A 24,724-nucleotide genomic window follows, 5' to 3' on the forward strand; every position below is an offset into this window, starting at 1 on the left:
CTATAGTTCGAGCACGTTAGACGGGTCCTTTTTTGTCCAATGTGTGCAGGAGGGTTTCCTGACACAGTATGTAGATAGGCCAATGAGAGGCGAGACCATATTGGATTTGGTACTGGGAAATGAACCTGGACAGGTGTTAGATTTGTACGTAGGTGAGCACATTGGTGATAGTGACCACAATTCGATTATGTTTACTTTAGTAATGGAAAGGGATAGGTATATACCGCAGGGCAAGAGTTATAGCTGGTGGAAAGGCAATTATGATGCGATAAGGCAAGATTTAGGATGCATAGGATGGGGATGGAAACTGCAGGGGATGGGCACAATTGAAATGTGGAGCTGGTTCAAGGAACAGCTACTGCATGTCCTTGATAAGTATGTCCCTGTCAGGCAGGGTGGAAGTGATCGAGCGAGGGAACCATGGTTTACTAAAGTAGTTGAATCACTTGTTAAGAGGAAGAAGGAGGCTCATGTAAAGATGAGACGTGAAGGTTCAGTTAGGGCGCTCGAGAGTTACAAGTTAGCTAGGAAGGACCTAAAGAGAGAGCTAAGAAGAGCCAGGAGGGGACATGAGAAGTCGTTGGCAGGTAGGATCAAGGATAACCCTAAAGCTTTCTATAGATATGTCAGGAATAAAAGAATGACTAGGGTAATAGTGGGGCCAGTCAAGGACAGTAGTGGGAAGTTGTGCGTGGAGTCCGAGGAGATAGGAGAGGTGCTAAATGAATATTTTTCGTCAGTATTCACACATGAAAAAGACAATGTTGTTGAGGAGAATACTGAGATACAGGTTAGTAGATTAGAAGGGCTTGAGGTTCATAAGGAGGAGGTGTTAGCAATTCTGGAAAGTGTGAAAATAGATAAGTCCCCTGGGCCAGATGGGATCTATCCTAGGATTCTATGGGAAGCTAGGGAGGAGATTGCTGAGCCTTTGGCTTTGATCTTTATGTCATCATTGTCTACAGGAATAGTGCCAGAAGACTGGAGGATAGCAAATGTTGTCCCCTTGTTCAAGAAGGGGATTAGAGACAACCCCGGTAACTATAGACCAGTGAGCATTACTTCTGTTGTGGGCAAAGTCTTGGAAAGGTTGATAAGAGATAGGATGTACAATCACCTGGAAAGGAATAATTTAATTAGAGATAGTCAACACGGTTTTGTGAAGGGTAGGTCATGCCTCACAAACCTTATTGAGTTCTTCGAGAAGGTGACCAAACAGGTGGACGAGGGTAAAGCAATTGATGTGGTGTATATGGATTTCAGTAAAGCGTTTGATAAGGTTCCCCACGGTAGGCTATTGCAGAAAATACGGAGGCATGGGATTCAGGGTGATTTAGCAGTTTGGATCAGAAATTGGCTAGCTGGAAGAAGGCAAAGGGTGGTGGTTGATGGGAAATGTTCAGCCTGCAGTCCAGTTAATAGTGGTGTACCACAAGGATCTGTTTTGGGGCCACTACTGTTTGTCATTTTTATAAATGACCTGGAGGATGGCGTAGAAGGATGGGTGAGTAAATTTGCCGATGACACTAAAGTCGGTGGAGTTGTGGACAGTGCGGAAGGATGTAACACGTTACAGAGGGACATAGATAAGCTGCAGCGCTGGGCTGACTGGTGGCAAATGGAATTTAATGCAGAAAAATGTGAAGTAATTCATTTTGGAAGGAATAACAGGAAGACAGGGTACTGGGCAAATGGTAAGATTCTTGGTAGTGTGAATGAGCAGAGAGATCTTGGTGTCCATGTACATAGATCCCTGAAAGTTGCCACTCAGGTTGAGAGGGTTGTTAAGAAGGGGTACGGTGTGTTCGCTTTTATTGGCAGAGGGATTGAGTTTCGGAGCCATGAGGTCATGTTGCAGCTGTACAAAACTCTGGTGCGGCCGCATTTAAAATGAAAAATGAAATGAAAATGAATGAAATGAAATGAAATGGAGTATTGCGTGCAGTTCTGGTCTCCGCATTATAGGAAGGATGTGGAAGCATTGGAAAGGGTGCAGAGGAGATTTACCAGGATGTTGCCTGGTCTGGAGGGAAGGTCTTATGAGGGAAGGCTGAGGGACTTGAGGTTATTTTCTTTAGAAAGAAGGTTAGGAGGTGACTTAATTGAGGCATACAAGATGATCAGAGGATTAGACCGGATGGACAGTGAGAACCTTTTTCCTCGGATGGTGATGTCGAGCATGAGGGGACATAGCTTTAAATTTAGGGGTGATAGATATAGGACAGATGTCAGAGGTATGTTCTTTACTCAGAGAGAAGTAAGTGCGTGGAATGCCCTGCCTGCAACAGTAGTGGACTCACCAACATTAAGGGCATTTAAATGGTCATTGGATAAACATATGGTTGATAAGGGAATAGTGTAGATGGGCTTTAGAGTGGTTTCACAGGTCGGCGCAACATCGAGGTCCAAAGGGCCTGTATTGCGCTGTAATGGTCTATGTTCACATCCAAATCATTGATATAGGTCGTGAACAGCTGGGGTCCAAGCAATGATCCTTGCAAAACTCCACTGGTCACAGCCTGTCAGCCAGAAAATGACCAATTTATTCCCACTCTCTATTTTCTGTCAGTTAACCAGCTTAATCCATGTGAGTGTTTAATGCCCAATCCCATGTGTTCTAATCTTTTTTTAAACTGACCTGTTGTGTGGGACCTTGTCAAAAGCTTTCTGAAAATCTAAATATACCGCATCCACCAGTTCCACCTTATCTATTCTGCTTGTTGCATCCAATTCCAACAGGTTGTTAAACATGATTTCCCTTTCAAAATCCATGATGGTTCTACCCATTTCCCACCAGTATCTTTTTTAAGTGTCCTGCTATCACATCTTTCATTGTAGCCTCCAGCATTTTCCCCACTACTGATGTCAGTCTAGCAGGTCTTTAGTTCTGTTTTTTCTCATCACCCTTTCCTAAATAGCAGGATTACATTTTCCACTTCCAATTTGTAGGAACTATTCCAGAGTCTATAGTATTTTGAAGATGACCACCAATTCATCTATTATCTCTGCAGACCCGGCGAGGCCTTCACCAGTATCAAACGTTGGGATTGGTCCAGTTAATGAGACCCCCATGGGCCCCATGCTTCAAATGATGACGCCGCCGGCTGATTCGCCAGGACCGAGACCACCACCTCCCCGTCAACAAGGGGAAGCAGCACTTAAACCGATGCCGCAGTGCAAACCCCACATAACTAGCAGCCTTAACACCGAGGAGACCAGCCTATTGATTCGGGGATGCCAACCTGGCCAGCTGGTTGGACATGGTCAAGTCCAGATGGGATGTCCTGTTCCCCCAAGGGGCTTGTAGGGTCATCCACAGGGCAGCCAGTGTCATCAGGGAGCAAGTAGCAGTGGCCATCAGTTAGGGGAGCGTTACCAGGAGGTCCGGCACCCAGCGCTATAAGAAAATCAACAACCTCCACTGGGCCACACATGTGGGTTGGCATGAGTCGCTGGCACTGGCCCTGCCCATTAACCCCTCCACCTCTCGATGACCGTGCAACTGGCACCGTCCCCACACAGCACCATATCGTGCCCCGGCCCACCAACCACGTCCAGCATGCTGCCCATACCACCTACGAGGAATGGGCCCTGGAGGTCACAGGGCAGGCTGAGGGCAGATAGGTCACAGACGTAGAGATTGGCTTATGGCGCAGATGTGAGAATCCACAGCTGCCACCCAGATGACCCATCACACATGAGTTGTTAATGCCAGGCAGAATGATCCATCCGTCCCACTGACCATATGTCCATTATCCCACAGAATCTCCGTACGACGGTGCCAGTACATCCGGACATGCAGGACCCTCACCACTGCCAACTGTCTTCTATCCTCTGGCTGGTCCTGTGGGTCCTCCCCAGGCTTGTCCTCCAATCCCTCCGGGCCCGGCGCTTCCTTGTCCCCCTGTTCAGAGGTGGACGCATGTTCCTCCTCCTCCACCTCCAGCACGTTGCCCTGCTGCTGTGCCAGGTTGTGGAGAGCACAGAAGACCACCACAAAGCGGGTGACCCTCTGGCATTGGAACCACATTTTCAGGAGTCCGATGCACGGCTCAATGAAAAACAGTGGGAAAAGATGCACCTCTTCCCCCTCGGCACTGAATTCCTACCCGAGCAATGTTTTTACCTGCTCACTCAATCAACATTTTACTCCGGGGTAGCCTTGTGTCTGTGGGTCTCTTTCTTACTTCAGGTGATGAAGTTCAAGCCATCAAAATCCAAAATCCATCTCTGGTTTCTAGTCTACCAATGTGTCATGACACCCAATTTCTTCTTCCAAAGAACAGAATATTCCACTAAATTCTCAGTTGCAGATTAAGAGGAGACACATATAACAGAAATTCCATTTTAGCAAACCCGAGGAAATTCAGGGTGTAATCGTGAGAGAAATTAACTGACATCTTAGAAGCTACACTGCTTTTCACCACCACCACTTTGTTCCCCCTCTGCAGTCAGTGAAATTGGCTCCGTAATATTAATATAACAGTTTTATCCATCAAGAAAATAAACTTCAGAATATGGCTTTGGCCATGTTCCTTCTGCCCAGCTGAACTGATACCCCATTCTAATCTGAATCACTGGATTGGATGGGTTACTGAGTTGCTGGAAACCTAAGGCAATAGATTGAGTTGGTCAAGCTGTATCAAAGGTTACTCACCAGTGGTAACAAAAATAGCCTTTTCAGCATCCAAGTTGTCTCGTCTCCCTCTGCACAGCTCACATTCCTTTCCCGGGCTGGAATTCTCCGGTCTTCGGGGTTCACATTTCCTACTGGCACACACCCGCCAGTCCCTTTCGCAGTGGCGTGAGGAAGTTACAATAGGAAATCCCATCGATAAGCGGCAGGAAAACAGAATCCCGCCACAAGCAAACGGCATGCCACCGAGAAACACGTTGGTGGGGGGCAGGAGAATCCCGCCCATGATCCCAACTTTCCGTTTGTAATCTATACTTCCTATCCCAGTTTCAACTTGTGGGGGGTGGTGGTGATGTCATTCCATCGTCTTGTTATGGTTAGAGATTTAGGGATTAAAATACATTGCTAAAGATTGTCTACCAATTTTGTTTGTCGACCAATTTTGTTCTAAAAATAATTTTTCCAAATTACTTCATCATGAAGCAAACAATTTTTACATAAGCAAGGAGTCAGGAGGGCTAAAAGGGGTCACGAGAAGTCATTGGCAAATAGGGTTAAGGAAAATCCCAAGGCTTTTTACACGTACATAAAAAGCAAGAGGGTAGCCAAGGAAAGGGTTGGCCCAAGGACAGGCAAGGGAATCTATGTGTGGATCCAGAGGAAATGGGCGAGGTACTAAATGAACACTTTGCATCAGTATTCACCAAAGAGAAGGAATTGGTGGATGTTGAGCCTGGAAAAGGGTGTGTAGAAAACCTAGGTCACATTGAGATCCAAAAAGACGAGGTGTTGGGTGTCTTAAAAAATATTAAGCTAGATAAGTCCCCAGGGCCTGATGGGATCTACCCCAGAATACTGAAGGAGGCCAGAGAGGAAATTGCTGAGGCCTTGACAGAAATCTTTGGATCCTCACTGTCTTCAGGTGATGTCTCGGAGGACTGGAGAATAGCCAATGTTGTTCCTTTGTTTAAGAAGTGGAGCAAGGATAATCCAGGGAACTACAGGCCGGTGAGCCTTACGTCAGTGGTAGGTAAATTACTGGAGAGAATTCTTCGAGACAGGATCTACTCCCATTTGGAAGCAAATGGTCGTGTTAGCGAGAGGCAGCACGGTTTTGTGAAGGGGAGGTCGTGCCTCACTAACTTGATAGAGTTTTTCGAGCAGGTCACAGAGATGATTAATGCAGGTAGGGCAGTGGATGTTGTCTATATGGACTTCAGTAAGGCCTTTGACAAGGTCCCTCATGGCAGACTGGTACAAACGCTGAAGTCACACGGGATCAGAGGTGAGCTGGCAAGATGGATACAGAACTGGCTAGGTCAGAGAAGGCAGAGAGTAGCAATGGAAGGATGCTTTTCTGATTGGAGGGCTGTGACTAATGGTGTTCCGCAGGGATCAGTGCTGGGACCTTTGCTCTTTGTAGTATATATAAATGATTTGGAGGAAAATGTAACTGGTCTGATTAGTAAGTTTGCAGACGACACAAAGGTTGGTGGAATTGCGGATAGCGATGAGGACTGTCAGAGGATACAGCAGGATTTAGATTGTTTGGAGACTTGGGCGGAGAGATGGCAGATGGAGTTTAATCCGTACAAATGTGAGATAATGCATTTTGGAAGGTCTAATACGGGTAGGGAATATACAGTGAATGGTGGAACCGTCAAGAGTATTGACAGTCAGAGAGGTCTTGGTGTACAGGCCCACAGGTCACTGAAAGTGGCAACACAGGTGGAGACGATAATCAAGAAGGTATAGGGCATGCTTGCCTTCATTGACCGGGGCATTGAGTATAAAAATTGGCAAGTCATGTTGCAGCTGTATAGAACCTGAGTTAGGCCACACTTGGAGTATGGTGTTCAATTCTGGTTTCCACACACCAGAAGGATGTGGAGGCTTTAGAGAGGGTGTAAAAGAGATTTACAAGGATGTTGCCTGGTATGGAGGGCATTAGCTATGAGGAGAGGTTGAATAAACTTGGTTTGTTCTCACTGGAACGAAGGAGGTTGAGGGGTGACCTGATCGAGGTCTACAAAATTATGAGGGGCATAGACAGAGTGGATTGTCAGAGACTTTTTCCCAGGTTAGAGGGGTCAACTACTAGGGGGCATAGGTTTAAGGTGTGAGGGGCAAGGTTTAAAGGAGATGTACGAGGTAAGTTCTTTACACAGAGGATAGTGGGTGCCTGGAACTCGCTGCCAGAGGAGGGGGTGGGAGCAGGGACGATAGTGGCGTTTAAGGGGCATCTTGACAAATACATGAATAGGATGGAAATAGAGGGATATGGACCCTGGAAGTGTAGAAGATTTTAGTTTAGACGGGCAGCATGGTCGGCACAGGCATGGAGGGCCGAAAGGCCTGTTCCTGTGCTGTACTTTTCTTTGTTCTTTGTTCAATTCCTCCTTCCTCTCCCCTGCCAGTTTTTATTATTCTTTTGTACATCTATTTGAGAAAGTTAAATATTTATTTTCCATCTAAATCTCTTGGCTGGACTAACATAAGGTGAGAGTACCATCCCATATTTTGTACAGATTCTGGATTGCAACATATATTATTTAGGTAAATAAGGAACTGATCAAAAAGTATTATCATGAGTAACACCCAACTACTGTAGTTATCTTTTGTAAAGAAATAAACACCAGGCTAACACGAGGGAAATATAAATTTATTGTGTGACGAAAGAGCTAAGTTGAAAGAAAGCAGAGAGCCTGAGGGAGAAGATGTATCGCAGCCTGGGCCCCAGGGTAGTGGAAGTAGATGTGGATCTTGACTCACTTGGTATCTCACCTGAAGCAGAGTGAAAGAGATTGAATTGAAAAATACTGCATAAAACCATGACACATAATTTACAACAAGCGATAATGACAAATATACACCAATGATATAAGGGTAGTTTGGTTTTCAATAGCTATGGCTTTTTGGAATTCAGTCAAATGTAGTTTTAAGGGATTTAAATGTGCATTGCTAGACATTGGAAGTAAGCTACTGTTTTAAGTATGTTTAATTTAATGTTTCTGTGCCTAGAATGGTAAAAACCCATAGTTGGATTCATGCTGGACAAAGGTGTCAGTCACCTTAATCTACTTCGATCTAAACGCAGGTGGGGGAGGGGAGTCAATTCAGGCCAATTTAAAAGAGCAACTTGTAACTCATTCCCAGTGAGTCAGAGAAGACACAGCCAGAGTGAGGCACAACCAAGAGTGAGTTTGGGAATTTGAAACTGGGTGGGAATTCGAAGCTTTGGGGGGGGGGGGCTTTTTAATCCCTGGTAAGTGACTGGTAAGTAGTTTTTCTTTTCATTGTCTAATTTATTTATTTTTTCTTTAGTTTTTTGGAATTGTAGTTGTATACGTTTACCTAAGGTTTAAGACATGGCAGGAGATCCCAGACCCGCGTCATGCTCCTCGTGTGCGATGTGGGAGCTCAGGGACACGGCCACTGTCCCTGGCTCCTTCACGTGCAAGAAGTGTGTCCAGTTGCAGCTCCTGTTAGACCGCTTGACGGCTCTGGAGCTGCGGATGGACTCACTTTGGAGCATCCGCGATGCTGAGGACATCGTGGATAGAACGTTTAGCGAGTTGGTCACACCGCAGGTGAAAGTTACGGAGGGAGATAGAAAATTGGTGACCAAAAGACAGAGCAAGAGTAGGAAGGCAGTGCAGGTGTCCCCTGCAGTCATCTCCCTGCAAAACAGATATACTGCTTTGGATACTGTTGAGGGAGATGGCTCAACAGGGTAAGGCAGCAGCAGCCAGGTTCATGGCACCGTGGCTGGTTCTGCTGCGCAGCTGGGCAGGAAGAAGAATGGCAGGGCTACAGTGATAGGGGACTCGATTGTAAGGGGAATAGACAGGCGGTTCTGCGGACGCAATCGAGACTCCAGGATGGTATGCTGGCTCCCGGGTGCAAGGGTCAAGGATGTCTCGGAGTGGCTGCAGGACATTCTGGGGGGGGGGGGTAGGGTGAACAGCCAGTTGTCGTGGTGCACATAGGCACCAACAATATAGGTAAAAACAGGATGAAGTCCTACAAGCTGAATTCAGGGAGTTAGGAGTTAAACTAAGTAGGACCTCAAAGGTAGTAATCTCAGGATTGGTACCAGTGCCACGAGCTAGTCAGAGTAGGAATGTCAGGATAGATAGGATGAATGTGTGGCTTGAGAGATGGTGCAAGAGGGAGGGATTCAAATTCCTGGGGGAGGTGGGACCAGTACAAACCAGATGGTCTACACCTGGGCAGGACTGGAATCGATGTTTGCTAGAGCTGTTGGGGAGTGTTTAAACTAATGTGGCAGGGGGATGGGAACCGATGCAGGAAGTTGGAAGGTAGTAAAACAGGGACAGAAACAAAAGGCAGTAAGGGGGAAAGTGTAAGGCAGAGAATCCATAGTCAAAAATCAAAAAGGGCGACAGTACAAGGTACAGTGACTGAGGGGAGCTCAGTGAATAGGCCCAGTAATACTAAAAGGATGAAAACAGGAAGTAAAAACATTAATGGTAAATGACGCAGCAGGTTGTTACATGAAGATATGGATTCAACGACAAGGAAAATTAGGAGAAAAGTTAAGAGGAAATATAACTTAGGAGAGGTTACTGATCGAGGTGTTAAGAGTCAAAACAGAGGTCAAAAAGCCAACATAAGTGTACTTTACCTGAATGCTCATAGTATTGGGAATAAGGTAAATGAGTTGATGGCGCAAATCATCGTGAATGGCTATGATTTAGTGGCTATTACTGAAACATGGTTAAAGGATGGTCACGACTGGGAGTTAAATATCCGAGGGTATCAAACTATTCGGAAGGACAGAGTGGATGGTAAGGGAGGTGGTGTAGCTCTGTTATTTAAGGATGACATCCGGGCAATAGTAAGGAATGACATCGGTGCTATGGAGAATAGGGTTGAATCCATTTGGGTGGAAATCAAGAATAGTAAGGCGAAAAAGTCACTGATAGGAGTAGTCTATGGGCCACCAAACAATAACATTATGGTGGGGCAGGCAATAAACAAAGAAATAACGGATGCATGTAGAAATGGTACAACAGTTATCATGGGGGATTTTAATCTACATGTCGATTGGTTTAACCAGGTCGGTCAAGGCAGCCTTCAGGAGGAGTTTATAGAATGTATCCACGACAGTTTCCTAGAACAGTATGTAATGGAACCTACGAGGGAACAAGCAGTCCTAGATCTGTTCCTGTATAATGAGACAGGATTGATTTAGGATCTCATAGTTAGGGATCCTCTTGGAAGGAGCGATCACAATATGGTGGAATTTAAAATACAGATGGAGGGTGAGAAGGTAAAATCAAACACTAGTGTTTTGTGCTTAAACAAAGGAGATTACAATGGGATGAGAGAAGAACTAGCTAAGGTAGACTGGGAGCAAAGACTTTCTGGGGAAACAGTTGAACAGTGGAGAACATTCCAACCGATTTTTCACAGTGCTCAGCAAAGGTTTATACCAACAAAAAGGAAGGACGGTAGAAAGAGGGAAAATTGACCGTGGATATCTAAGGAAATAAGGGAGAGTATCAAATTGAAGGAAAAAGCATACGAAAGATTAGTTGGAGACTAGAGGACTGGGTAATCTTTAGGGGGCAACAGAAAGCTACTAAAAAAGCAATAAAGAGTAAGATAGATTATGAGAGTAAACTTGCTCAGAATATAAAAACAGATAGTAAAAGTTTCTACAAATACATGAAACAAAAAAGTGTGGCTAAGGTAAATATTGGTCCTTTAGAGGACGAGAACGGAGATTTAATAATGGGAGATGAGGAAATGGCTGAGGAACTGAACAGGTTTTTGGGGTCGATCTTCACAGTGGAAGACACAAATAAATGCCAGTGACTGATAGAAATGAAGCTATGACAGGTGAGGACCTTGAGAGGATTGTTATCACTAAGGAGGTAGTGATGGGCAAGCAAATGGGGCTAAAGGTAGACAAGTCTCCTGGCCCTGATAGAATGCATCAGAGAGTGCTAAAAGAGATGGCTAGGGAAATTGCAAATGCACTAGTGATAATTTACCAAAATTCACTAGACTCTGGGGTGGTCCCGGCGGATTGGAAATTAGCAAACGTGACACCACTGTTTAAAAAAGGAGGTAGGCAGAAAGTGGGTAATTATAGGCCAGTGAGTTTAACTTCGGTAGTAGGGAAGATGCTGGAATCTATCATCAAGGAAGAAATAGCGAGGCATCTGGATGGAAATTGTCCCATTGGACAGACGCAGCATGGGATCATAAAGGGCAGGTCGTGCCTAACTAATTTAGAGAAATTCTTTGAGGACATTACCAGTGCGGTAGATAACGGGGAGCCAATGGATGTGGTATATCTGGATTTCCAGAAAGCCTTTGACAAGGTGCCACACAAAAGGTTGCTGCATAAGATAAAGATGCATGGCATTAAGGGTAAAGTAGTAGCATGGATAGAGGATTGGTTAATTAATAGAAAGCAAAGAGCGGGGATTAATGGGTGTTTCTCTGGTTGGCAATCAGGAGCTAGTGGTGTCCTTCAGGGATCAGTGTTGGGCCCACAATTGTTCACAATTTACATAGATGATTTGGAGTTGGGGATAAAGGGCAATGTGTCCAAGTTTGCAGTCGACACTAAGATGAGTGGTAAAGCAACAAGTGCAGTGGATACTGGAAGTCTGCAGAGGGATTTGGATAGGTTAAGTGAATGTGCTAGGGTCTGGCAGATGGAATACAATGTTGACAAATGTGAAGTTATCCATTTTGGTAGGAATAACAGCAAAAGGGATTATTATTTAAAGGATAAAATATTAAACCATGCTGCTGTGCAGAGAGATCTGGGTGTGCTAGTGCATGAGTCACAAAAAAGTTGGTTTACAGGTGCAGCGGGTGATTAAGGCGGCAAATGGAATTTTGTCCTTCATTGCTAGAGGGATGGAGTTTAAGACTAGTGAGGTTATGCTGCAATTGTATAAGGTGTTAGAGACGCCACACCTGGAGTATTGTGTTCAGTTTTGGTCTCCTTGCTTGAGAAAAGACATACTGGCACTGGAGGGTGTGCAGAGGAGATTCACTAGGTTAATCCCAAATCTGAAGGGGTTGGATTACGAGAGGGGGTTGGATTACGAGGAGAGGTTGAGTAGACTGGGACTGTATTCATTGGAATTTAGAAGGATGAGGGGGGGATCTTATAGAAATATATAAAATTATGAAGGGGATAGATAGGATAGATGCGGGCAGGTTGTTTCCACTGGCGGGTGAAAGCAGAACTAGGGGGCATAGCCTCAAAATAAGGGGAAGTAGATTTAGGACTGAGTTTAGGATGAACCTCTTCACCCAAAGGGTTGTGAATCTATGGAATTCTTTGCCCAGTGAAGCAGTAGAGGCTCCTTCATTAAATGTTTTTAAGATAAAGATAGATAGTTTTTTGAAGAATAAAGGGATTAAGGGTTATGGTGTTCGGGCCGGAAAGTGGAGCTGAGCCCACAAAAGATCAGCCATGATCTCATTGAATGGCGGAGCAGGCTCGAGGGGCCAGGTGGCCTACTCCTGCTTCTAGTTCTTATGTTCGTACATATGGGGCGGGATTCTCCGTGAACCGGCGGGGCAGGCCACTCCGGCGCCGAGGAGTGGCGTGAACCACTCCGGTGTCGGGCCGCCCCGAAGGTCTGGAATCCTCCGCACCTTCAGGGCTAGGCTGGCGCTGGACTGTTTGGCGCCGCATCAGCTGGCACGGAAGGGCTTGGCGCCACCCCAACCGGTGCCGAAGGGCCTCTGCCGGCACGAGTTGGTGCATGCGCGGGAGCGCCAGCGTGTGCTGGCTTCATCCCAGAGCATGCGCAGGGGCGTTCCTCTCCGAACTGGCCATGGCGGAGGTTGACAGCGGCCGTGTGGAGGGAAAGAGTGCAGGAGCCTTTAAGACAAAGGAACCTGGGGCAACATTCTCCATTGCCAGACGCTGAAATCATGTTCGGCAATCGGGCGGTGAATGGATTTTTGCGCCGAAATTGCGGTCGGCGCTGGTCCGCCCCCTCCAAACAGCTGTCATCGCTGTGTGGCATTTCAGCAGCAATGGCACGTCATCGACCGGCCCATCCGCGATGCTCTGCCCCCGATGGCCCGATGTTCCCGACGACGCAGGACATGTGTGATCCCATCGCTCGGGAACCTGGCATGTCACATTCAGCCGGCATCCTTGCCACTGCCGGGGGGCCTTCTGCTCGCGCTGGGGGAACTGGTAGTGGGGTCCCGGGTGGCAAGTTGGGTTCGCACACGGCTGCCGCCGTGCACTGTGCAGCCCGGGAGCCAGCCATTCTCGGCCAGGGAGGCAGGAGTTTCAGTCGGCGCCTGTGCTAGCCCCTCACCAGTCCCGGAATCAGTGAGGATTTCACGCCGATTCTTTGGTCGTGAAAGACCACATGCTCCGCTGGCGCCTGCACTTAGTCTCAGGAACGGAGAATTCAGCCCCCCCGCTAAGGGAAAGGTGTAAAACCTGAAGGAACAATCTTGATGGAAGCAGCAGAGGAAAAGCATAATTTCAAAAAAGATTTGAAAGTGTGAATTTTAAAAACGGAATTTGAAATCACTCGTGTGGAAGCCAAGTTCAGTGAGACAAGGGAGCTCGTGGTACAAGAATCATCTGGGGAGATATTGAGGAGAAATCCACAGACATTCACTTGGGTTCAGAGAGGAATGTTTCTTACTACAGCCATCTTGTGCTTGAATAGGACTTTGTGTGCTAATAAGACCATTGGAGTTTAAGATGTACTTTGTAATCCATGTTAATCGTAAAATCTGTGTGCAATTGTTAAAATAAAGAAATGAAATGAAAACAGCTTATTGTCACAAGTAGGCTTCAAATGAAGTTACTGTGAAAAGCCCCTAGTCGCCACATTCCGGCGCCTGTTCGAGGAGGCTGGTACGGGAATTGAACCGAGCTGGCCTGCCTTGGTCTGCTTTCAAAGCCAGCTATTTAGCCCTGTGCTAAACCAGCCCCTATTGTGTGCTAACCTGCTCATTGATATTTATGATGAAGATGATGAATAATAGTTTGACCAACGGGCATTAAAACAAATGAATGAGACACCTTAGAGATTCTGTCTCCAGGTGATTAATTAGAAAGTAAATAATTCAATGCAATGTTCATCCTAATTATGTCACAGAAATGTGATTACTAAGTTCAAGGTACAGCCTGTCCTGTCACCTTCAATGATTTATGTACACACCTACCCAGGTCCCTCTGCTCCTGCAAATTTGGCAAGAGGTCTGGGACATTTTCACAGTTAGGCCTCATTTACATTAATTCAGAAATTTGTCAGTGTCAAGCACATTCCCTGTGAAGTTCACCAATCTGGGGAGGTAAATCTGTTTGGAGCAATTAGTTTTGATAAGCTTCCAGTGACACCTTAAAATGGAGGTGTGTTAATGTTGGGACATCAAGGAAAATGCTGGCAAAATGTTTGCAGGATCTAATACAGTAAACACTTAAGGCAGAATGTTCCAATATTTTTTCCAAGTGCCGGTCCCTGTGAGGAATCCAGGAAGAAAACTCACTGTATATTCAGCCTCTTTAATAAAGAAAAGGTTTCTATGTGTTTTATGCTATGCTCGTTGTGATTTGCCTCTGATTCGCTTTCACGGGGAAAAGTTAATCTCTGTAATCACTGGGCCCTCCTTTTAAATGCGTCCCCATCACTTGTTCCAAGTCCTGTGGGTGGGGGGGGGGGGGGGGGGGGGGGGGGAAGGGCTGCCAGGAAGAAAGCATCATGTTTCATAAATGTTTATAGCATGGATACAGGCCCTTCGGCCCACCTGGTTCATGCCATCCAATTTCTATCACTAAGCTAGTTCCACTTGCCTGTATTTGGTCCATATCCCTCTATACCCACCCTGCCCATGTAACTGTCTAACTGCATTTTAAAGGAAAAAATTATACCCGCCTCTACCACTGCCTCTGGCAGCCCGTTCCAGATGCTCACCACTCTGTGAAGAAATTTCCCCTCTGGTCTCCTTTGTATCTCTCTCCTCTCACCTTAAAGCTATGCCCTCTAATTCTAGACTCCTCTACCTTTGGGAAAAGATGTCGACTATCTACCTTATCGCTGCTCCTCATTATTTTATAGAGCTCTATAAGCTCACCCCTAGGCCTCCTACTCTCCAGGGAAAAATCCCAGCCTATCCAGCCTCTCCTTGTAACTCAGACCATCAAGCTCCAGTAGCATCCTCGTAAATCTCTTCTGCACACTTCCTAGTTTAACAATATCCTTCCTATAATAGGGTGACCAGAACTGAACACAGTATTCCATGCGTGGTCTTACCAATGTCTTGTAGAACTTCAACAAGACGTCCCAACTCCTGTATTCAATATTCTAACCAATAAAAACTAGCATGCTGTATGCCTTCTTCGCCACCCTGTCCACCTGCGACTCCACTTTCAAGGAGCTATGAACCCGTACTCCTAGATCTCTTTGTTCTGTAACTCTCCCCAACTCCCTATCATTAACCTAAGTAGGTCCAGCTCTGATTGGATCTACCAAAATGCATCACCTCACATTTATCCAAATTAAACTCCATCGGTCATTCATCGGCCCACTGGCCCAATTGGTCAAGATCCTGTTGCAATCTTATATAGCCTTCTTCACTATCCACCATGCCACAAATCTTGGGTGTCATTTGCAAACTTACTAACCATACCTCCTACATTCTCATCCAAATAATTTATATACACACATCACAAATAACATTGGACCCAGCACCAATCCCTGAGGCACACGACTGGTCACAGGCCTCCAGTTTGAAAAGCAACCCTCAACAACCACCCTTTAGCTTCGGTCGCCAAGCCAATTTTGTATCCAATTGGCTACCTCACCCTGGATTCCATGAGACTTAACCTTTTGCAACAACTTACCATGTGGTACCTTGTCAAAGGACTTGCTAAAGTCCATGTAGACAACGTCAAGCACACTGCCCTCATCTGCCTTCTTGGTTATCCCTTCAAAAACTCAATCAAATTGGTGAGACATGACTTTCCCCTTACAAAGCCATGCTGACTTTCCCTAATTAGACCTTTCCTGTCTAAATGCCTGTAGATCCTGTCCCTCAGAATACTTTCTGGCAATTTACCCACAGAAGCAAGACTCACTGGTCGGTAGTTCCCGGGCTTATCCCTACAGCTATTCTTAAACAAGGGCACAACATTTGCTACCCTCCAATCTTCAGGCACCTCTCCTGTGGCTGTCAATGATTTAAATATCTCAGCTAGGGGGCCGGCAATTTCCTCCCTAGCCTCCCACAACATCCTGGGATACATTTCCTCAGGTCCTGGGGATTTGACTATCTTGATGCTCTTTAATACTTCCAGCACCTCCTTCTCTGTAGTATGTACACTCCACAAGACATCACTTTTTATTTCCCCATTTCCCTAACATTCGTGCCTTTCTCAACAGTAAATACTGACGAGAAATATTCATTTAGGATCTCTCCCATCCCTTGTGGATCCGCACATAGATGACCCTGTTTATCCTTAAGAGGCCCTACCCTCTCCCTAGTCACTCTTTTGCTCTTTATGTATCTGTAAAAGTTCTTTGGATTTTCCTTAGCCTTTTCTGCCAAGACAATCTCATGTCCCCTTTTTGCCCTCCTAACTTCTCTCTTAACTCTATTCCGACAAGCCCTATACTCTTCAAGGAATCCACTTGATCCCAGCTGCCTATGCATGTCATATGCCTCCTTCTTCCTTTTAACCATGGCCTCAATATCCCGAGTCATCCAGGGTTCCCTACTTCTGCCAGCCTTACCCATCACTATAAGAGGAATGTGCTCACCTTGAACCCTAGTTAACACACTTTTGAAAGACTCCCAGTTACCAGCTGTCCCCTTGCCTGTAAACAGGCTCCCCCATATCAATATTTGAAAGGTCTCGCCTAATACCCTCGAAATATGCCTCGACCCAATTTAGAATTTTAACTTTTGGGCCAGAACTATAATTTTCCATAGCTATTTTAAAACTAATGGAATTATGGTCACTGGTCCCAAAATGATCCCTCACTAACACTTCTGTCACCTGCCCTTCCTTATTCCCCAAGAGGGTGTCAAGTTTTGCCCCCTTGCTAGTCGGGCCATCCACATATTGAATGAGGAATTCTTCCTGAATACACTCGACAAATTTCTATCCATTAAAACCCCTAGAGTTATGGCTATCCCAGTTAATGTTGGGAAAGTTAAAGTCCCCTACTATTACCACCCTATTTTTTCGGCAGCTATCTGTAATCTCCTTACATATTTGCTTCTCGATTTCCCGCTGACTATTTGGGGGCCTATAGTACAGTCCTATCAAAGTGATCTCACCCTTCTTATTTTTTAGTTCTACTCATGTCGACACAGCGGGCGAACCCTTGGATATATCCTCTCTCTGTACTGCTGTGAGGGAGCCCTCACCAAACTTCTGGAAGGCATCAAGCAGAGCCATAACACACTCTACCCTCGATTGGCCCAACATCCAGGAAGCAAGATTACCAAACCCACCTGGGAGGCTTTGGCTATGATAGTGAGTGCCAGCTCACTCCATAAAAGGACCGGGGCTACAGTGCAGAAAAAAAGATAAATCACCTTCTTACTGTCACCAGAATAAGTCTGCTGGCTCATCCGATGCACCCCTTAACACACCTACAGTGTGATCTCTCTCCCAACCACCTCACAGGGTCCCAAATTTGTCCAGGCATCGGAACCACGTATTAGCATAGAAAATAGGAGAACGAGGAGGTCATTCGGCCCTTCGATTCTGCTCCGCCATTCATTATGATTATGGCTGATCATCCGACTCAATAGACTAATGCTGCATTCCCCCATTATCCTTTTATCCCCTTCGCCGTAAGTACTGTATCTAACTACTTCTTGAAAACATACATGGCGGGATTCTCCATTAGCCAACGGCGAAATCGGGGAATGCGATTGGGCGGATCTGACGCTTCTGACAGCGAAATGTCGGTAGGCGCCGAATTCACTAAATCGGAATGCTCCGGCACCCCGAAAATGGCGTAAACGTGTCACTCGCCGTGTGGGCTAAAAGTACAGTAGGCATATCATTAGCGGGCCTGACACCCTATTCTCTGGGGCCTCCGTGATTCACCACCTCCGATGGGCCGTGTTCCCGACGGCATCGTTCACTTGTGCACTCACAAATCGTGAACTTGGCGTCCTGGCTGCTGAGCGAGAGAGTGGTGGAAGTAACTGGCGTGGAGTGACTGCAGGCTGCCTGCCCAGACACCGGCCGTGCTGGCTGCGGCGGGGGGCTCCTGCCAGGTCCGAGCGGCCGGGGTGCCCTCCCACAGGACTGGGGCAGTGCCCAGGCACCGACCTCCACCTTGCTGAATGCCCACTCACCACCCACCCCGGCCCCTGATTCCACACAGTGGCACCGGCTGTATAGATGCACCCAACACCCCACCCAACCGGCAGCCACCCACCGGGGGACCACCCACGGCCACACCCAAGGCGGGTAGTGCCAGTCAACGATGCCCATGGCAGCAGGGATGGGCACCAAGACTAGGGGTACCGGCGGTAACAGGCCGGGGTGAAGGGGGCGAGGGCATCCAAAATGGCTGCCCGCACAGATCGATCGGAAATTGGTCAACCCAGAGACAGGCTGCAGCTTGCAAATATACAAGGGCTGCAGCCCGGACCTTGCAGAAACTGACACAGTGAAAAGGCCGTTGAAAGGCCTGGGACAATGGGCCCCAAGGAGACACTAACAATATGTGGCAGACTTGGTGGCATCAGTTTCCTTATTTGGGAAGGCCTACATGCCTCGGACACTAACGGCCATGGCAACCGGGACCCGCCCACCATCGAGGTGTCCACCACCAATGTATTGAGATCGATCAGAGTGATCGAGCCCTGATCGGTCTATTGGACATCTACCTGGGACTGCCCAAAAGCGCGGGAAACCTACAAGGCATAAAAGGTGCTGCACAGCACACCACCCGCTCAACCGACCACCGACGACAACAACGGTGATACCTGCACCAGACATTGAAGGAACCATCCACGCCATCCACAGAGGGACCAGAGCCGAGGACGCCGACAACCAGCGACAGACATCCAACACTGCCAGACGATGTATTACAGATGAGGCCATATCTGCTCTGCACATGCCAGTCTGGATGTTAAGTTGGTCTTTCATGAGTGTTAGCTTAAGAGTTAAAGCTGTATGCGTGTGAGATTGACTAATAATAACTGTGTGTGTGTATTGAACGAATATGATTGCATGCAACGTGCGTGGTCATTTGTCCATCACATACGGGTTGGAGACACACTGTGGTTCAGAAGGTACAACAATTCTGGCGACCCTGGTGGTATTCGGCTTGGAGTTACAATTGTTGCCCCGAAAGATCGCTCAGGACAGTCTTGGAGATTCCGCCTGAACCTGACTGAGGTAAGCAATTGACCCACGTAATGGCCATGATTCCAAGTACATCAAAGGGAATATAAAGGTCTCTATCCTTGAGGATTATTCACAGATCAAACATAAACCACGGGTGTGAACTCCGTGATGGATAAATCACTGAATTTCGGAAGTGTGTACTAACTGCATACGTACCTATCAAGAGAGGATAGGATCAAGCCTGCACATTTGCATGCACTCTCTGAGCGATTAGGGCCGGGACATAGCCACAAGCCGTACCCGCTGTCCAATCGACCCTCTACCCCCTTGTTCCCTTATGTTAATATGGCAGCTCGGACAACAAGTAGAGATGTAGAGGCACAGAAGACAGGAGCAGAGAGGTGTCCCATATAGTACGGGGATATATATCAAAGGGAGAGGTTGGCACATAGAATCATAGAAGTTTACAGCATGGAAACAGGCCCTTCGGCCCAACCAGTCCATGCCGCCCAGTTTTTACCATTAAGCTAGTCCCAGTTGCCCGCACTTGGCCCATAACCCTCTATACCCATCTTACCCATGTAACCATCTAAATGCTTTTTGAAAGACACAATTGTACCCGCCTCTACTACTACCTCTGGCAGCCCATTCCAGACACTCACTACCCTCTGAGTGAAGAAATTGCCCCTCTGGGCCCTTCTGAATCTCTCCCCTCTCACCTTAAACCTATGCCCTCTAGTTTTAGACTCCCCTACCTTTGGGAAAAGATGTTGACTATCTACCTTATCTATGCCCCTCATTATTTTATAGACCTCTATAAGATCACCCCTAAGCCTCCTACGCTCCAGGGAAAAAAGTCCCAGTCTATCCAGCCTCTCCTTATAACTCAAACCATCAAGTCCCGGCAACATCCTAGTAAATCTTTTCTGCACTCTTTCTAGTTTAATAATATCCTTTCTATAATAGGGTGACCAGAACTGCACACAGTATTCCAAGTGTGGCCGTACCAATGTCTTGTACAACTTCAACAAGACGTCCCAACTCCTATATTCAATGTTCTGACCAATGAAACCAAGCATGCCGAATGCCTTCTTCACCACCCTGTCCACCTGTGACTCCACCTTCAAGGAGCTATGAACCTGTACTCCTAGATCTCTTTGTTCTATAACTCTCCCCAACGCCATACCATTAACTGAGTAGGTCCTGGCCTGATTCGATCTGCCAAAATGCATCACCTCACATTTATCTAAATTAAACTCCATCTGCCATTCGTCGGCCCACTGGCCTAATTGATCAAGATCCCGTTGCAATCCTAGATAACCTTCTTCACTATCCACTGTGCCACCAATCTTGGTGTCATCTGCAAACTTACTAACCATGCCTCCTAAATTCTCATCCAAATCATTAATATAAATCACAAATAACAGTGGACCCAGCACCGATCCCTGAGGCACACCACTGGTCACAGGCCTCCAGTTTGAAAAACAACCCTCTACAACCACCCTCTGCCTTCTGTCGTCCAGCCAATTTTGAATCCAATTGGCAACCTCACCCTGGATCCCGTGAGCTTTAACCTTCTGCAACAACCTACCATGCGGTACCTTGTCAAAGGCTTTGCTAAAGTCCATGTAGACAACGTCTACTGCACTGCCCTCATCTACCTTCTTGGTCACTCCCTCAAAAAACTCAATCAAATTTGTGAGACATGATTTTCCACGCACAAAGCCATGCTGACTGCCCCGAATCAGTCCTTGCCTCTCTAAATGCTTGTAGATCCTGTCTCTCAGAATACCTTCTAGCAACTTACCTACTACAGACGTTAGGCTCACCGGTCTGTAGTTCCCAGGCTTTTCCCTGCTGCCCTTCTTAAACAAGGGCACAACATTCGCCACTCTCCAATCTTCAGGCACCTCACCTGTGGCTGCCGATGATTCAAATATCTCGGTTAGGGGACCCGCAATTTCCTCCCTAGCCTCCCACAACATCCTGGGATACATTTCATCAGGTCCCGGGGATTTATCTACCTTGATGCGCTTTAAGACTTCCAGCACCTCCTCCTCTGTAATATGCACACTTCTCAAGACATCACTATTTATTTCCCTTAGTTTCCTAACATCCATGCCTTTCTCCACCGTGAATACCGATGAGAAATATTCATTCAGGATCTCACCCAACTCTTGTGGCTCTGCACATAGATGCCCTTGTTGATCCTTAAGAGGCCCTACTCTGTCCCTAGTTACTCTTTTTCCCTTTATGTATCTGTAGAATCTCTTTGGATTCTCCCTTGCATTATTTGCCAAAGCAATTTCATGTCCCCTTTTTGCCCTCCTGATTTCCCTCTTAACTCTATTTCGACAATCTCTATACTCTTCAAGGGATCTACTTGATCCCAGTTGCTTATGTACGTCATATGCCTCCTTCTTCTTGTGGTCAGACTTTATCAGGCACCGTTTCAGGTCCCGGGGGGGTAGGGCACACTTGGTGGGGGGACGTGAGCGAAGCGCACGGGAAACATCCGCCAAACTATAAGTAGCCACTGACCGCAACTACAGCATCATTGAGGTGAAGAGCCATTACCGCACCACCCACCTGGCAACTGCACGGCCGACGCCCTAGCCAGGGCCAGTGCCCGTAACGGACATCTCGATGAATGCGATTGACGTCTCCCAGACTAATGTAGCTGACCTAGCTCAGTTCCAATACATACGAAGATGCTTAGGAAATCAGAAGCACAAAGGGACTTGGGAGTCCTTGTTCACGATTCTCGTAAGGTTAACGTGCAGGTTCAGTTGGCAGTTAGGAAGGCAAATGCAAATGCATTTATGTCGAGAGGGCTAGAATACAAGATCAGGGATGCACTTCTGAGGCTATATAAGGCTCTGGTCAGACCCCATTTGGAGTATTGTGAGCAATTTTGGACCCCGTATCTAAGGAAGGATGTGCTGGCCTTGGAAAGGGTCCAGAGGAGGTTCACAAGAATGATCTCTGTCATATGAGGAACGGTTGAGGACTCTGAGTCTGTACTCGTTGGAGTTTAGAAGGATGAGGGGGGATCTTATTGAAACTTACAGGATACTGCGTGGCCTGGATAGAGTGGATGTGGAGAGAATGTTTCCACTTGTAGGAGAAACTAGAACCAGAGGACACCATCTCAGACTAAAGGAACGATCATGTAAAACAGAGATGAGGAGGAATTTCTTCAGCCAGAGGGTGGTGAATCTGTGGGACTCTTTGCCGCAGAAGGCTGTGGAGGCCAAATCACTGAGTGTCTTTAAGACAGAGATGGATAGGTTCTTGATTACTAAGGGACTCAGGGGTTATGGGGAGAAGGCAGGAGAATGAGGATGAGAAAAATATCAGCCACTATTGAATGGCGGAGCAGACTCGATGGGCCGAGTGGCCTAATTCTGCTCTTATGTCTTTATGGTCTTCTAGACGATTCCTGAGGACAGATCCTGAACAGCGATTCTCAGCCCCCAACGAAACATGGGAGGACGGACTGACCATACAGGACGGATTTGTTTAAAGGGCAGGAATGATGTGGTCCCCACTCAGGACCGAAACCAGCTCATATACCAATCCCATGACGGGCACGGACACCAGAGCATGGAGACCACTATGGATCACTATTATGTTGGTGCCCGGAACTAAAGGAGGATGTCACTCATTACATTGAGGACTGCCTCATTCGCGATCAGAATATTCCCGATAGTGACGCCAGGAAGGGACATATAGGGCACGCCTGTTTACATAGATTACATAGAATTTACAGTGCAGAAGGAGGCCATTCAGCTCATCGAGCCTGCACCGGCCTTTGGAAAGAGCACCCCCATTTTAAGCCCAGAACTCCGCCCCATACCCATAACCCAGCAACCCCACCCAACCCCTTTGGACACTAAGGGCAATTTAGCATGGCCAATCCATCTAACCTGCACGTTTTTAGACTGTGGAAGGAAACCGGAGCACCCAGAGAAAACCCACACAGACACGGGGACAACGTGCAGACTCCGCACAGACAGTGACCCAAGCTGGGAATCAAACCTGGGACCCTGGAGCTGTGAAGCGACAATGCTAACCACTGTGCTACCGTGCCACCCTGGAGGGTCCCTGGATGAATCCCATGTGGATTACATCAGCCCACCCCCACCATGTCCCTCGCCTCTCACTCATCAGACTTTGAGAGCACCTTCACCATCAGCGCTCACGCTGAGCCGTCTTTCCTACCACGGATAACAGACTACCAACCCATACTACATTGTGTGCCTGCCACATAACTCCACTAGTCAGAGCAATTGTTATATTCACTCCCTGATCATCTCCTTCCCACCAGCCCAATCAGAGTCCGATCTTCACCGTCGCTGTGCATGGGGATCACCTCACCTTTCACAGACTAGGGCATGCTCGCTCACCAACTACACACCCTTGTCCTGTCATCAGTCCTTGGACACCTAACATATTGCCATATCTGTTCTTGCTGGTTCTAACTCACCGGTCTATCCAGACCTAGGAAGTAGCCCCTTCCTAAGGATACACACTCGTCCTGTTCTTCAACACACTCGGGTAGCGGAGTAATGACATTTCGCCCGCCCTACCCGGGGACCCACGGAACTGAGGGCAGCTGAGTGCTTTCAGTGGAGCTGCGATCTGTCCACATGGGTAACAAGACGCTGCCAGCCATCATTTCCTGAACAAGATGGCTGATGAGCACCTTCACCATAATGCCTTGCATTGGGGGCCACATCTGTGTTACCTCTCTGTTATGGATATGTGAGTATTAGGCTTGGAGTTCAATGCTTGGTTGCTATGCTTCAAACCATTTTGTGTTGAAACAAAGTAAATTAAATTAAATAAACCAAGGGAAAAATTAAAGGGACAGCCTTAATCAAAACCAAGTCACAGATTAAATTTAATACATCAAACGAAAATGTGATTACAGGGGTCAGTCAATAAAGCACCACAGTCCCTAAGGAGCCCAAGGGCACGGAAAGTCTGGAGGGTGTAAATTGACACCGCATGCTCCCTCTCCAAGGACACCCAGCTGCGAATATAGCTGTGGTAGAGGGGCAGGCAGATGGGTTGGACAACCCCATCGATTGCCCACTGCCTGGACCTGTAAATGGCAAATTTGGCCAGGCTCAGGAGCAGTTTCACAAGGAGGTCCTCCTTTTACCCACTCCTCTCAGCATCGGGTATGGGGCTAGGTTTCCAACTGATCAACAAAAATAACCAAGTAAGCTAAATCAAATAAACAAAGGGAAAAATTAAAGGGACGCCCCTTAAATGGAAACTTGAACAAAAAACAAATCACAAATAACTTAAAACATCAAACCAAAATGTGATTAACAATTGGGAGCCATCAGTGGCACACTCATGCATTGCAATGCTGCCTAGATTGGCACAATTGACTCATCAAGGAAGAGTCAGGGAGCTGATTAAGCAACTGGCTTCCCCTTGAGGCAGGCAAGGCACACCTGATGCATGTGAAGTCTGCAATTTGCAGTCAACCTCATCCTTCCAGGGCGCCCTCATTCCCCAGCTCTCATGGGCTGTGAATTAAACGAGCCTCCCAACTTGAACAGCCAGCCACCCACCCATACAATATCTGTGACAGCCTGGTCTCCACAACCAGTGGCCTTGCATTTCCAGACATCTCACACATAACCCCGATTTTGATTGCACTCGTCCTCCCTCTTGCGTGAAGGTCTTCAGCCTTTCATGAGGCGAGACACTGCCCCTTG

General features: G+C 47.0%; 1 protein-coding gene across 1 annotated transcript in view; it reads right to left on the minus strand.

Moving 5' to 3' along the window:
- Positions 1 to 7,282: 7,282 nt before the first annotated feature.
- The window catches only part of LOC140388150 (speckle-type POZ protein-like A), a 392,296-nt gene continuing 374,854 nt past the window's right edge, over positions 7,283 to 24,724 (minus strand). Inside the window, exon 14 of the mRNA XM_072471935.1 lies at positions 7,283 to 7,420. The gene's annotated coding sequence lies outside the window, so the exon portion shown is untranslated. The remainder of the gene's footprint in view (positions 7,421 to 24,724) is intronic.

The sequence above is a fragment of the Scyliorhinus torazame genome, chromosome 2 (assembly GCF_047496885.1).
Source record: "Scyliorhinus torazame isolate Kashiwa2021f chromosome 2, sScyTor2.1, whole genome shotgun sequence".
Lineage (NCBI taxonomy): Eukaryota > Metazoa > Chordata > Chondrichthyes > Carcharhiniformes > Scyliorhinidae > Scyliorhinus > Scyliorhinus torazame.